Source organism: Pinus tabuliformis, chromosome 8, assembly GCF_031772625.1.
Source record: "Pinus tabuliformis cultivar Carrire ecotype Pingquan chromosome 8, CPIR1, whole genome shotgun sequence".
Classification (NCBI taxonomy): Eukaryota; Viridiplantae; Streptophyta; class Pinopsida; order Pinales; family Pinaceae; genus Pinus; species Pinus tabuliformis.
Genome location: NC_142294.1, coordinates 880,771,281 through 880,785,040, shown reverse-complemented (window position 1 = coordinate 880,785,040; position 13,760 = coordinate 880,771,281).

The following is a 13,760-nucleotide window of genomic DNA, read 5'->3' as shown; positions in this document are numbered from 1 at the left end:
ACAAATTTTATATTATGGAAAATGTTTAAATCAAGAGGCGAATTCATGAGCTATTTCATAAAGGGAACATCAAGTCAAGTTCATCACCATGTGGGAGCTCGATCATGCTTGTACAAGAGAAGGATGAAACTTGGGGGCTCTATATTGACTATCACACACTGAATAATATCATTGTATGAAATATATATCTAATCCCATGGATTAATGATCTTATAGACTAGCTCATGGGGACCAAATATTTTAGCAAGATTGACTTGAAGTCTGGTTATCATCAGGTACCAATTGAACCCTCTGATGTGTGGAAGAATTCCTTCATATCCAAGGAGGGATTTTTTGTTATAAATTAATTAATGGAAAAATGAAAAACACAAAATATTGTGGTAATAAAAATACAAAAATGCATAAAATAAGAGAGACACAAATATACATGGTTCGAACAATTTGGGTTACGTCCATGGAGAAATAACTAGTCCTTCCTTTTATATTATCCAACAAAATGAAGAGATACAACCTACCATAGATCCATTGTAAATTATTCTTATCGCTCACACAACTTCCTCTCTCTCTCTCCCTCTCAGAATAATAATCCACAACCGCTCATCCGAATTGGATCCATAGAAGACTATCAAAGTACCATGACTGTATTAGGTCGAACAAATCTCTAAAGAAATCCAAAATAGTGATCAAAAACACCCTAAACTAGTGGAAATGGCAGCCAACGTGGAACGACGAGGACCTCGGTCAAAGTGCGCTAACCGAGGCCCATGGAGATCGTGTAGGAGGCCAAAGTAGCCCTCGGGAGCCCCGGAATGGGAAAAAAGGTGATTTTTGATGTGTGATTAGTGCTAATTGTGCATCGCTAGGAAAACAAGGCCGTGAAGGAAAAGCCCAAGCACTCGGTTGTGTGGGGAAACTAGAGGACCACAGGCGGAAAAAGGAAAAAACACTAAACACAAACGGTGGGACCCGCGCTCTTGAAACAGATAGTTTTGATCGGGGAACCATTAAACGGTAAGATTTTTTGGATGAAAGCGGAGCGATTCCATACAACGATTGACCCATGGCAAGCGGAGGTGAGAAAAAACCGTCGTTGATCACACACTATCGGTCGAGCAGGTCAACCGCACGAAACGTGCATATGGCGTCAGATCTAGAGGGCTCAAATCGGACATCTAAGATTGCGCCCGATGGAGGAAGTGGAATTGACAGGGAATTAAGTTGCATTTTAAAGGGATTTGGAATCTGTTTGACCACCACAGTGGAGGAAGAATGCATCCACAACGTAACTGAAGAAATGAACCGACGAAGCATGCTGGCACCATTTAGAGGAGGACAAGTGGACACTCCCTAAGCATTCATGATGACGCAGAACAAAGGGAAATCCAAGTGCAGCTGGAGAAGGTGAATCGACAAATGGAAGAGGAACCGAACAAGCGTAAGGGGAAAATGGCTAAAGCCATGAACAAAGGAAGAAGATAGTCAGTGGAGAGTCGACAGACACAGAGAAGTTGAGAGATGAAGAAGTGGAACAGTGAACCCGAAGAGGAGGACTGAACATGGAGAATAGTAAAGCAAAGTAGAAGAGACAGAGGTTCGAGCTTACCAAAGGCAGCATCGAGCACTAGAGAGCTTGAAGATTCAAGCCATCCCATAGAGGATTCTGTTTGGAATGAGCATCACATTTGACTCTTTCCACTGTAAACCAGAAGGTCACAGAGCTGGTAGGAAGAAGAAGAGTATGTGTACTCCAGTGGCTTGGGGAATCCAAGAAACCACCCTGCCAAGAAAAACCTGCTTCAGGAGAACTCACATTGAGTCCCTGTATTGTAATTTCTCTACTAAAGACACAATAAAACAAGGCCACCACTAAAAGCTGGACCAGAGATGTAGCCTTGCAGAATAGGGTGAACTTCTTATTAAAATTACTTGTGTCTTTATGTTTGCTTACTGTATCTCTCTACTGTCTTTCCATTTTATTGTCTGTCTATTGGCAATCTGATCGATCCATTATTTCAATAACATAGAAAACACACCAGCACGGGAGTCTGTAATAGCTTAGTTTAATAAATCTTTAACTGATGTCACTCATAGGGTGAATATCAGATCAAGTGTTATCAGAGCTCTAGGCTGAAAGGTTAGACAAGCTTGTGTTGGTTTAGTTGTGAATGCTCACATGATCAAAGCTCAAATTAGGAAAAGGAGAGTTGGTTGAAACTAATCCTGAAATTGGGAGAGTATATCCTCAAAAGACAATGTCTGAAGAAGGTTATGTAGGGCCAAACCTTTAATTCATAGAGATTTTCCTAGTTATAAAGTCCATGGTTGAAGAAATGTACAGAGAGTTTAGAAAGCAAAAGGTGGAAGATGCATCAGGCTCAAAGCAAGAGAAAGAAGAAGATAAGTCTCACTTCCATGACAACTCCAAAGGAAAGGGGAAAGAGGAGCACTTTCTCACACCTCCTAATATCCCTATGCATAATAAGAAAGCATCTTTGATTAAGTTAGATGTTAAATTTGATTTGCCAATATATGATGGAAAGCTAAATGCTGAAAAACTGGACAATTGGATTAGACAAATTGATGTGTATTGCAGGGTACAGAACATAAACTCAGACAAGAGTAAGTTTCAGTTGGCAAGCCTATGCCTAGGAGGCACTGCTTTGGTCTGGCGGGAAGGAAGAACCCAAGCTAATATGAAGAGACATGGCAAGACCATATTTGTCTGGAGTGAATTTGTTGCTACAATCAAAAAGCAGTTCTATCCATTGGCCTACATGCAACAAGCCATGATGAGCTGGAAAACTGTTCGACAGTTGAAAGGGAAAAGTGTGCAAGGGTATACTCAAGAGTTTAGAAAGAGAGCATTGATGTTGGGTATCTCATTAGACTCACCAAAGACTCTTTTGAAGTACATTGGTGGTCTACACAGCTACATGAGGCATACCATCCTCATGTTTAATCCCACTAGTCTAGATGAGCTATCTGTACAAGCTACTCATCTAGAGGCTAGAGGAAAGAATGGCAATCCAGAAGTTGGGGGACCATCCCAACCCACTGTAAGCAAGAGCAAGGAGAAAAGAAAGAAGAACTGGAAAGCAAGGAAGGCTAACACTGCATAGAAATCCAAAGCTTGATGCACTCACTATAAAAAGGAGGGCCATGATGATGAGCATTGTTGGATTCTTCATCCAGAGCTGAGACCTAAGAAGTCCGAGGGCAAGAAGAAGAAGACAGCTACAACTATCCAGAAAGATTTGGGGTCAGACTCGGGAGATGAAACAACTATAGCAGCCACAGGTATAAAAGGTAAGAATTCTAAAGCATCTACTAGTAATTCTACTCAAACTATTATTGATGAAGAAAACAAGAGAAAAAGACATGAGCCTTTCCATATTCAAGTGATTTCCAAAAATCAAAAGATTGATACTTTATTTGATAGTGGCTCACAAGTAAATTTGATTTGTGAAGCAATTGTAAAGAAATTGGGATTAACAACTACAGTTCACAAGAAACCATACCCATTAGGATGGTTGAATGATAAAGCACAACTACAAGTGACTAGACGGTGCTAACTCAAGTTTTCTTTTGGGTCAACATTTGTAGATGAGGTTGAGTTAGACATAATTCCTTTGGATATATGTGGAGTTGTTTTAGGAAGTCCTTACTTGTATGATAGAAAGGCTATTTTCTATAGAGCTAAGAACAAGTATCTACTTGTCAAAGATGGAATCGAATACTTTGTAAGAGCTCATAAGCTCAAGAATAATTATACTCTAATAAATTCAAGACAGATGAAAAGAATGATAAATTCATGTAAACAATTCTATGATGGTTGTAAAGGAAACGAAACCTGATAAAACCAATGTATTTGAGGGTTGTAATGTTGAACAGCAAGCTGATATAGAAAAGGTTGTTTCAGAGTTTGATGTCTTGTTTCAAGAACCTAAAGGTTTGCCACCAAAAAAGGGAATAGTACATGATATTATTTTGCAGCGAGATGTTCCATTGCCTAACATTGGGATGTATAGGTTGTCTGCTTTAGAGAATGCTGAAATCGAGAAGCAGGTGTAGGAGTTGCTCGAGAAGGGCTTCATTAGGCCTAGCACATCACCATGTGGGTCACCAATAGTTTTGGTGAGAAAGAAAGATGGCTCGTGGAGAATGTGCATTGATTACCGAGCACTGAACAAGATAACAATCAAGAATCGTTATCCCCTTCCTCGCATAGATGATCTTCTAGATGAATTGAAAGAAGCTATTTATTTCACCAAGAAAGTAGAACTGGAAAGCAAGGAAGGCTAACACTACACAGAAAGCCAAAGCTTCATGCACTCACTATAAAAAGGAGGGGCATGATGATGAGCATTGTTGGATTCTTCATCTAGTGCTGAGACCTAAGAAGTCCGAGGGCAAGAAGAAGAAGATAGCTGCAGCTATCCAGAGAGATTTGGGGTCAGACTTGGGAGATGAAACAACTATAGCAGCCATAGGTATAAAAGGTAAGCATTCTAAAGAATCTACTAATAATTATGTTCAATTTGTTATTGATGAAGAAAATGAGAGAAAAAGACATGAGTTTTCCATATTCAATTTATTTCCAAAAATCAAAAGACTGATACTTTGTTTGATAGTGGCTCACAAGTAAATTTGATTTCTGAAGCAATTGTAAAGAAATTGGGATTAGCAACAACACCTCACAAGAAACCATACCCATTAGGATGGTTGACTGATAAAGCACAACTACAAGTGACTAGATGGTGCAAACTCAAGTTTACTTTTGGGTCAGAATTTGTAGATGAGGTTCAGTTAGACATAATTCCTTTGGATATATGTGGAATTTTTTTAGGAATTCCTTACTTGTATGATAGAAAGGCTATTTTATATAGAGCTGAGAACAAGTATCTACTTGTCAAAGATGGAATTGAATACTTTGTAAGAGCTCATAAGCTCAAGAATAATTATACTCTCATAAATTGAGGACAGATGAAAATAATGATAAATTCATGTAAACAATTCTTACTGATGGTTGTAAAGGAAAGGAAACTTGATAAAACCAATGTATTTGAGGGTTGTAATGCTGAACAACAAGCTGATATAGAAAAGGTTGTTTTAGAGTATGATGTCTTGTTTCAAGAACCTAAAGGTCTGCCACCCAAAAAGGGAATAGTACATCATATTATTTTGCAGCAAGATGTTCCATTGCCTAACATTGGGATGTATAGGTTGTCTGCTTTAGAGAATACTGAAATCAAGAAGCAGATGCAGGAGTTGCTCGAGAAGGGCTTCATTAGGCCTAGCACATCACCATGTGGGTCACCAATCGTTTTGGTGAGAAAGAAATATGGCTCGTGGAGAATGTGCATTGATTACCGAGCACTGAACAAGATAACAATCAAGAATCGTTATCCCCTTCCTCGCATAGATGATCTTCTAGATCAATTGAAAGAAGCTATTTATTTCACTAAGCTAGATTTGCACAGTGGATACCATCAGGTTAGAGTTGCAGAGCGAGGCTCATGGAAAACTGCTTTCAAAACAAAGCAGGGATTGTATGAATGGCTGGTTATGCATTTTGACTTAACTAATGCTCCTGCAACTTTCACGAGATTGATGAATGATGTACTTAGACCTTTTCTTGATGATTTTGTTATTGTGTATCTGGATGACATTTGATTTTTAGTCAAATGTGGGAAGAACATTTAAAGCATGTTAAGTAGACATTAGATGTTTTGAAAAGAGAAAAACTTTATGTTAAACTCTCAAAATGTGAATTTGGCAAAACATTTCTAAACTACTTGGGTCATATAGTAGGGGCAGGTGAATTGAAAATAGATCCCTCTAAAGTGGCAGTAATTGTGAACTAGCCTAAACCTAGGTCTGCTACAGAAGTGAGAAGCTTCCTAGGAGCAGCACAATATTGGAGGAGGTTCATTTCTAACTTCTCCTCGATTGCAGCTCCCTTACATGCTTTAATAGGATTGAATAAGGTGTTTCAGTGGGGAGGAAAATGTCAAAAAGCCTTTGACACCTTGAAAGAGAAAATTAGTACAGCACCTATCCTAGCACTGCTAGATCTACAAAGATCGTTTGAGATCCAAACTGATGCTAGTGACTATGCCATGGGAGCAGTGTTGACACAGCACGAAAAACCTGTATGTTATCATTCTGAGACTTATAATCCTACAGTAGTTGACTGTCCTACATATGATAAAGAATTGAATGCATTAGTTCAAAGTGTGAACATTACTTAATGGGCAAAGAGATAGTAATACATACTGATCATCAACCACTTCAATATCTACACTCCTAAACTAAGTTGCAGCAATCAAGACATTATAGATGGATGGGGTTTCTATAATAGTTTCACTTAGTCATCAGATATAAAAATGGCATACATAACAAGGTTGCAGACATGTTATCTAGACCCATTATAAATGCATCCACATAGAACAATATGCTCAAGATATGGATTTTAAAGATGTATATGCAACTTTGAGTCAAGGCAAAAGAGTAGAAGAATTGGACTATCATATAAAAGACCGACTCTTATATCATTGTGGGAAACTTTGCATTCCACAAACTGAGAGGATAAAGATAATTAGGGAAGCACACACTTCTCTGATATCAGGTCACTTTGGGGTAAGTAAAATAGTTGCATAGCTGCAAAGATTCTGCTATTGGGTGAAAATGAATGAGATAGTTTCTAGATATATAAGAGGGTATGCCATGTGTGCTAAAAGCAACCCCAACAATAGAAAACTAGGCTTGTACACCCCATTTCCAGTTCCTTCTCACCCTTGGGAAAGTGTTTCCATGGATTTTGTTGGAGGACTGCCTAAATCTAGGAAAGGTCATGATTACTTATATGTTGTTGTGGATAGGTCCAACAAAATGTGTATTTTGATACCTTGTAGTAAATAGATTACAGTTGAACAGACTACAAAATTGTTCTTTGAACATGTATGGGTTCATTTTGGATTACCCACTTCCATTGTATCTGATCGAGACATCCGATTTGTGGGGAAGTTTTGGTCTAGTCTATGGGAACTGATGGACACCAAACTGAAGAAAAGCACAGCTTTTCATCCACAAACAGATGGCCAGACAGAAGTAGTAAACAGAACAGTGATCCAGTTACAAAGAGGTTATGGCAGTAAGCATCCTAAGCTTTGGGATGAACACTTGTGCTCTGTGCAGCATGCTTACAACAAAGCCAAACACTCTTCTACACAAATATCTCCTTTTGAGACCTATTTTAGTTTCACACCAAGGTCTCCTTTGGATTCTGTCTTTGGTAAAAATACCATGGTTGATGGACACAGTGATGTGGAGAAGGAAACTAGGTTCATTGAACAGATCCAGGAGATCCACCAGGGAGTACAGGAACAGCTGGAAAAGAGCCCGGCCAAGTACAAGGCTAGGCATGATAAGCATCGGATGGAGCATAGTTTTCAAGTTGGAGACCAAGTCTGGTTGTATATCAGCAAGGACAGGATGCAAGGTGAAGGTAAAAAGCTAAAGCCTATCAGGTATGGACCTTTTAGGATACTTGAGAAGATTGGTTAAAATGATTTTTTCCTTGATTTACCAGCTTACATGCACATCTACTCAGTTGTAAATGCAAATTGCTTGAGATTGTTTGAACCTTTAATTATTGAGGACCCTAAAGTGCAAAGTCAATTACCTTCTATTGATGACCTGCTACCTGAATACCTCGATGAGTTGTAGGAAGACACAGCACTGGATAGTAAGGTGAGGACAACGTGCAGGGGAGATGTTGAGTACCTCAAGATTGGGCTCAAAGGTTCAATCCCAAGCAGTGCAAAGTGGATTGAGATTGGGCAAGTGAGAAAACAATATCCTCACTTAGTCGATGCTTGAAAACCAACTTTTGGGGGTCCAAAAGCTTTTTTAGTGTGAAGGCTATGATCCGAATTAGATCCATAGAAGACTGTCATAGTACCATGATTGTATCAGGTTGAAAAAATCTCTAAAGAAATCCAAAACAGCGATCAAAAACACCTTGAACCAGTGGCAATGGCAGCCAACGTGGAACAACAAGGACCTCGGTCAAAGCGCACTGATCGAGGCCCATGGAGACCATGCAGGAGGCCAAAGTAGCTCGTGGGAGCCCCAGAATGGGAAAAAAAGGTGATTTTTGATGCGCAATTGTGCATCGCTATGCGAACAGGGCTGCAAAAGAAAAGCACGAGCACTCGGTCACATGGGGGAACCGAAGGACCACGAGTAGAAAAAGGAAAAAGCACTAAACATAAATGGCGGGACCCTTGCTCTAGACACTGACGGTTTTGATCGGGGCACCCTTAAATGGTAAGAGGTTTTGGATGAAAGCGGAGCGATTCCATACAATGATCGACACGTGTAAGGTGGAGGTGAGAGAAAACCACCGTTGATCGTGTGCTATCGGTTGAGCAAGTCAATCGCATGAAATGTGCATAGGCATCGGATCTGGAGGGCTCATATTGGACAGCTGAGATCATGCCCAATGGAGGAAGTGGAATCGACAGGGAATTAAGTTGTGTTTTAAAGGGATTTGGAATCCATTTGACCGCCATGGTCGAGGAATAACGCATCCATGATGTAACTGAAGAAATGAATCGACGAAGCATGCTGGCACCATTTAGAGGAGGAAAAGTGGCCACTCCCTGAGCATTCATGATGACGTCAAACACAGGGAACTCCACTACAGAAGGTGAATCGACAGGTGGAAGAGGAACCAAACAGGCATAGGGGGTGAATGGCTAAAGCCATGAACAGAGGAAGAAGACAGTCAGTGGAGAGTCGACAGGCACAGAGAAGTTGAGAGACGAAGAAGTGGAACAGTGAACCTAGAGAGGACGACTAAACACGGAGAACAGTAAAGAAAAGAAAAAGAGACAGAGGGCCAAGCTAACCAAAGGAAGCATCGAGCACTAGAGATCTTGAAGATTCAAGCCATCCCATAGAGGATTCTATCTAGACTGAGCATCACATTTGGCTCTTTCCACTATAAACCAGAAGGTCACAGAGCTGGTAGGAAGAAGAAGAGTATGTGTACTCCAGTGGCTTGGGGAATCCAAGAAACCACCCTGCCAAGCAAAACCTACTTTAGGAGAACTCACATTGAGTCCCTGTATTGTAATTTCTCTGCTAAAGACACAATAAAACAAGGCAACCACTAAAAGCTGTACCAGAGACGTAGCGCTAGAGAATAGGGCGAACTCCTTATTAAAATTGCTTGTGTCTTTATGTTTTCTTACTGTATCTCTCTATTGTCCTTCCATTTTATTGTTTATGTATTGGCAATCTGATCTATCCGTTGTTTCAATAACACAAAGCACACACCAGCACAGGAGTCTGTAATACCTTAGTTTAATAAATCTTTAACTGATGTCACTCATAGCGTGAATATCATATCAACCACAATACGATTACCTCATATAAACTGAGGGGGTGCCTTCAAGTGGAAAAGACCCTAAATTAACATAAATTCTACTGTCAGATCATCTGCCTAATGAACGACCTAGATTGACTATGAAATTACAATATTTTACAAGGTAATTTTTCATCCGTTTTTAGCTTTGGGGGCGATATCCCCGAACCCCTGCCAAGGGGGGCTTATAAAATTTGCCATCACCCCATCATAAACCCTGAAAACTATTAAACGAATGACATTTCTACCCCTTTAGGAACAAGGTTCCAACACGACTGAAGAAAAAAAAAGTTTAAAAATCAAGAATATAATCAGGCTCCACACCCAAAAATCTTTCACTTGGAGACTTATTATAGAAACTCCACCATTGCTTCACTTTCTGGAAAATGCTTCCATTTTGGACTTGACCATTTCTCATCTTCATCATCATACTTGATGACTAATTTAAAATGATTAGGATCTCAGTTTCTCCCTGGTTATAATGTTTTTTAACATGTTTGTAGGATTTTGATTAGTGTGTATATTTTCCAGCTTCAATTCTCCATCTTCCAACACTACGAAATGTTACTTGAGATGTATATGTTTAGTCTTGGAATGAAATGTTGAGTTCCTTGCAACATGAATGACACTTTGGGTGTCACTGTATAACTTTTCCATCTCTTGCTTGTTTCCCAACTCATCTATAAACCTTTGTAACCAAATAATTTCTTTACTATCCTCTGTGGTAACAACATACTCTACTTCCGTTGCTGGAAGTGCAACAATGTTTTGCAACTTTGAAATCCAACTTAAAGTTGTTCGACCTACAGTAAACACATACCTTGTGGTTCTCCTCTTGTTATCTCTAGCACCTTCCATATACGCATCAACATATCCCCGTAGATCAATGTATGAACCACAAAAGCATAATTATTAATTTTTGGTACCTCTCAAATACTTGAGAATCTACTTCTCTCCCATTCAATTCTCTTTTCCTAGATTTTTCATATACCTGCTTACAACTCCCACTGCATCTGCAATATTAGGAATTGTGTATATCATTGCATACATTAAGCTTCCAACTACCAACACATATGGAGCTTTACACATATAATCCATGTCTTCTTAAGTCTTGGGACATATCACCTTACATAGTTCGAAATGGCTAGCCAAAGGTTCGCTAACAAGTTTTCCATTCTACATATTAAATATTTCCAACACCTTTTCTATGTACTCATCCCGAGACAAAGTTAATGTGCTATTTTTCCTCTCTCTAGTTATTCTCATACCAAGGATTTATTTTGCAGAATCCAAATCCTTCATTGCAAATGAATTTTATGATTTTCCTTAGAACACATTTATTTTTGGCATTTTAGACCCTACCACAAGCATGTAATCTACATACAATAGCAATCTAATATAACTTCCATAATTTTTTTTCTTAAGATAAACATAGTGATTAGAGTGACATCTAGTATAACCTTGTTCACACATAAACCTCTCAAATTTTAGATATCATTACCTTGGAGCCTGTTTTAGGCCATACAAACTCTTCTTCAACTTGTGCACTAATTTCTCCTTCCTTGTAACCTCATACCCTTGTGGCTGTTGCATACATATTTCTTCCTCCAAACCTCCATGGAGAAAGGTTGTCTTTACATCTAAGTACTAAATATGTAAATATTATGCTGCCACTAGACTTCAAATAGTTCTTATTCAATTCATTTTAACAATAGGAGAAAAAAATTCATCAAAGTCTATACCTTTCTTTTGTGCAAACCCCATCACCACAATGCTAGCCTTATACCTATGTTTGCCTCCATATTCTTCCTTCAACCTATAAACCGATATATTTTGCAATGTTTTTTTACCCACAGGAAACTTGAATAATTCCCAAGTCTGGTTATGCATCAAGGATTCCATCTCTTATTCCATGGATTTCTCCCACTTCTTCCTAGTTTCTACCTGCATTTCTTCTTCATATCTTTCTGTTTCACCAAAATTAGTCAACAACACATAGTATAATGAAGGAGAGTATCATTTAGGGGGTCTACTTATGAAGGTATATCTTCTAACACAACTTTCAAGTGTTTAAGGTGCCTATTGTTGTTGTTATGGGTGTTGATCATTATGATTTTTAGGGACCTTTACTTTTTCTATGATTTCATCAAGCACCCTGTATTCTTTGTTTTCTTTTTCCTATTTCTTTCCCTACATTTGATTCTTATACAAGGACTTTTCATTGAATATGAAATATATTCTCCTAATGATTTCGTATTTTTCATAACCATATAAGAGATAACCAAAATCATTAACACCATACCCAATAGTAGTACATTTAATTCATTTTTCCTAAAGATTTTTTCTATTTTCTTTATTAATGTGAACAAAGGCTTCATAACCAAAAGTGTTTAAAACTGAGTAGTTTACCTTTTTACCTGTCCATGCCTCCTCTACAATAGCTCCATCCAAATAACTTGAGGGTCCTCTATTTATTATATAAATAACAATATCTATAGCATCGACCAAAAATTGTAAGGGAAATTCTGCATGCAATATCATGCACCTTGCACGCTGTATGATTGTTGTGATCATCCTTTCTGACACACCATTTTCTTGTGGTGTTCCTAGAACTCTATTCTCTCTATGAATCCCATGCTCTAAACAATAGTGATCAAACTCTTTGCTCCAATATTCAAATCCATTTTCTAATCTGAGACACTTTAACTTATTTCCTGTCTCATTCTAAACCAAACCCTTCCATTTCTTCAAAGTATCAAATACATCATATTTATTCTGAATATAATAAATATGGTTTTTTCTAGTTGCATCATCAACAAAAGTAACATAATAGTGAGAGCCACCATGAGGCGATACATTAGTAGGTCCCCATACATCTGCATGCATAAGATCTAATTTTTCTCTCTCATTTTCCCTCTCAACTCTGATAAATCTGACTCTCTTTTGTTTTCTGTAAATAGATTTTTCACATAAATCCAAATTAGCATGCTTCAAACCTTGCACAAAATTTCTTCAGTGAATAATATGCATCCCTTTCTCACTCATGTGCCCAATCCTATGATGCCACAATTTCATATATGCTCCTGTGGAGTTCAAATCATTGAGAGAATAAGAAATAATATTGCATAAATACAATGTACCAACCATTTCTCCTTTTGCTATTACCAGGAATCGTTTAGTGACCTTGCAGGTTTTTTCCTTGAATGTAATTACACAACCTTCACCACCTAACTGCTCTATTGAAATTATATTTTTTTTTTATCTACAACATGCCTTACCTCTTTCAAAATCCATTTGTTTCCATTTTTTTCTTTATAAAAACCTTACTCATTCCAATGATTTTATAGGGTTTATCATCACCCAAACAAACATGTCTAAAATCTCCTTCAACATAGTCATGGAAATGTTTCCTATTAAGTATAGCATGGAATGAAGCCCCTGAATCAACCACCTAGGCATCAATAATATTTTCTAATCAAAGAATCAAATAATCTTGCAACACATCACCTGTCACATTTGCTTCATGATTGTTCCCCTTCTATCCATCTCCTTCATTTCCTTTCCGATATTTGTAGTATTTCTTGAGGTTCCATTTCTTCACACTTGTAGAACACTATCCTTGATCTAGATTTGGATCTTCCTCTTATTGAATTACTGCGATTTCCTGAGCTCCTTGCACTTTCAATTTTGCTTCCCTTGGTCTCTGCAGTCAAACAATTACTTGATGTCTCACCGGAGCTTTACCATCGCATGTCCTCACTAAGGATGTCACCAACAACATCATCAAAATTTAAAGTACTAGATCCAGAGATAGAGTTACTAATAAAGATAAAGAATCCCCTCCAAATTTTTTCCAATGACCACAAAAATAATAGAGCCCTAACTTCATCATCAAAATTTACTCCCAGAAAACTTAACTAACTTGTAACCATGTTAGATTCATTTAAATGATTACTGACAAATTCTCCTTCTGGCATGTTCATATTAAATAAACACATCCTAAGAAAAACCTTATTTGAGGCCGAGAGTTTTTCATATAGTTTGGCCAATTATATCATTAAACCTTCTATTATCATTTCCTGTGAAATTTTAAATGCCACTGACGTTGTCAAACACAACCATATTGTTCCTAGTGCCTTTCTATCAAGAATATCCCATTTTTCATCTTTCATACTCATCAACTTCATTGATTTTACGCTCAATGGTAGGTACAGATATTTCTGATAGAGATAATCTTCCATTTGCATTTTGCACAACTCATAATTTTGAGCCGTTAAATTTCTCCACCCTAAACCTGCCATCTTCAGCCATTGCTCAAAATCAAACC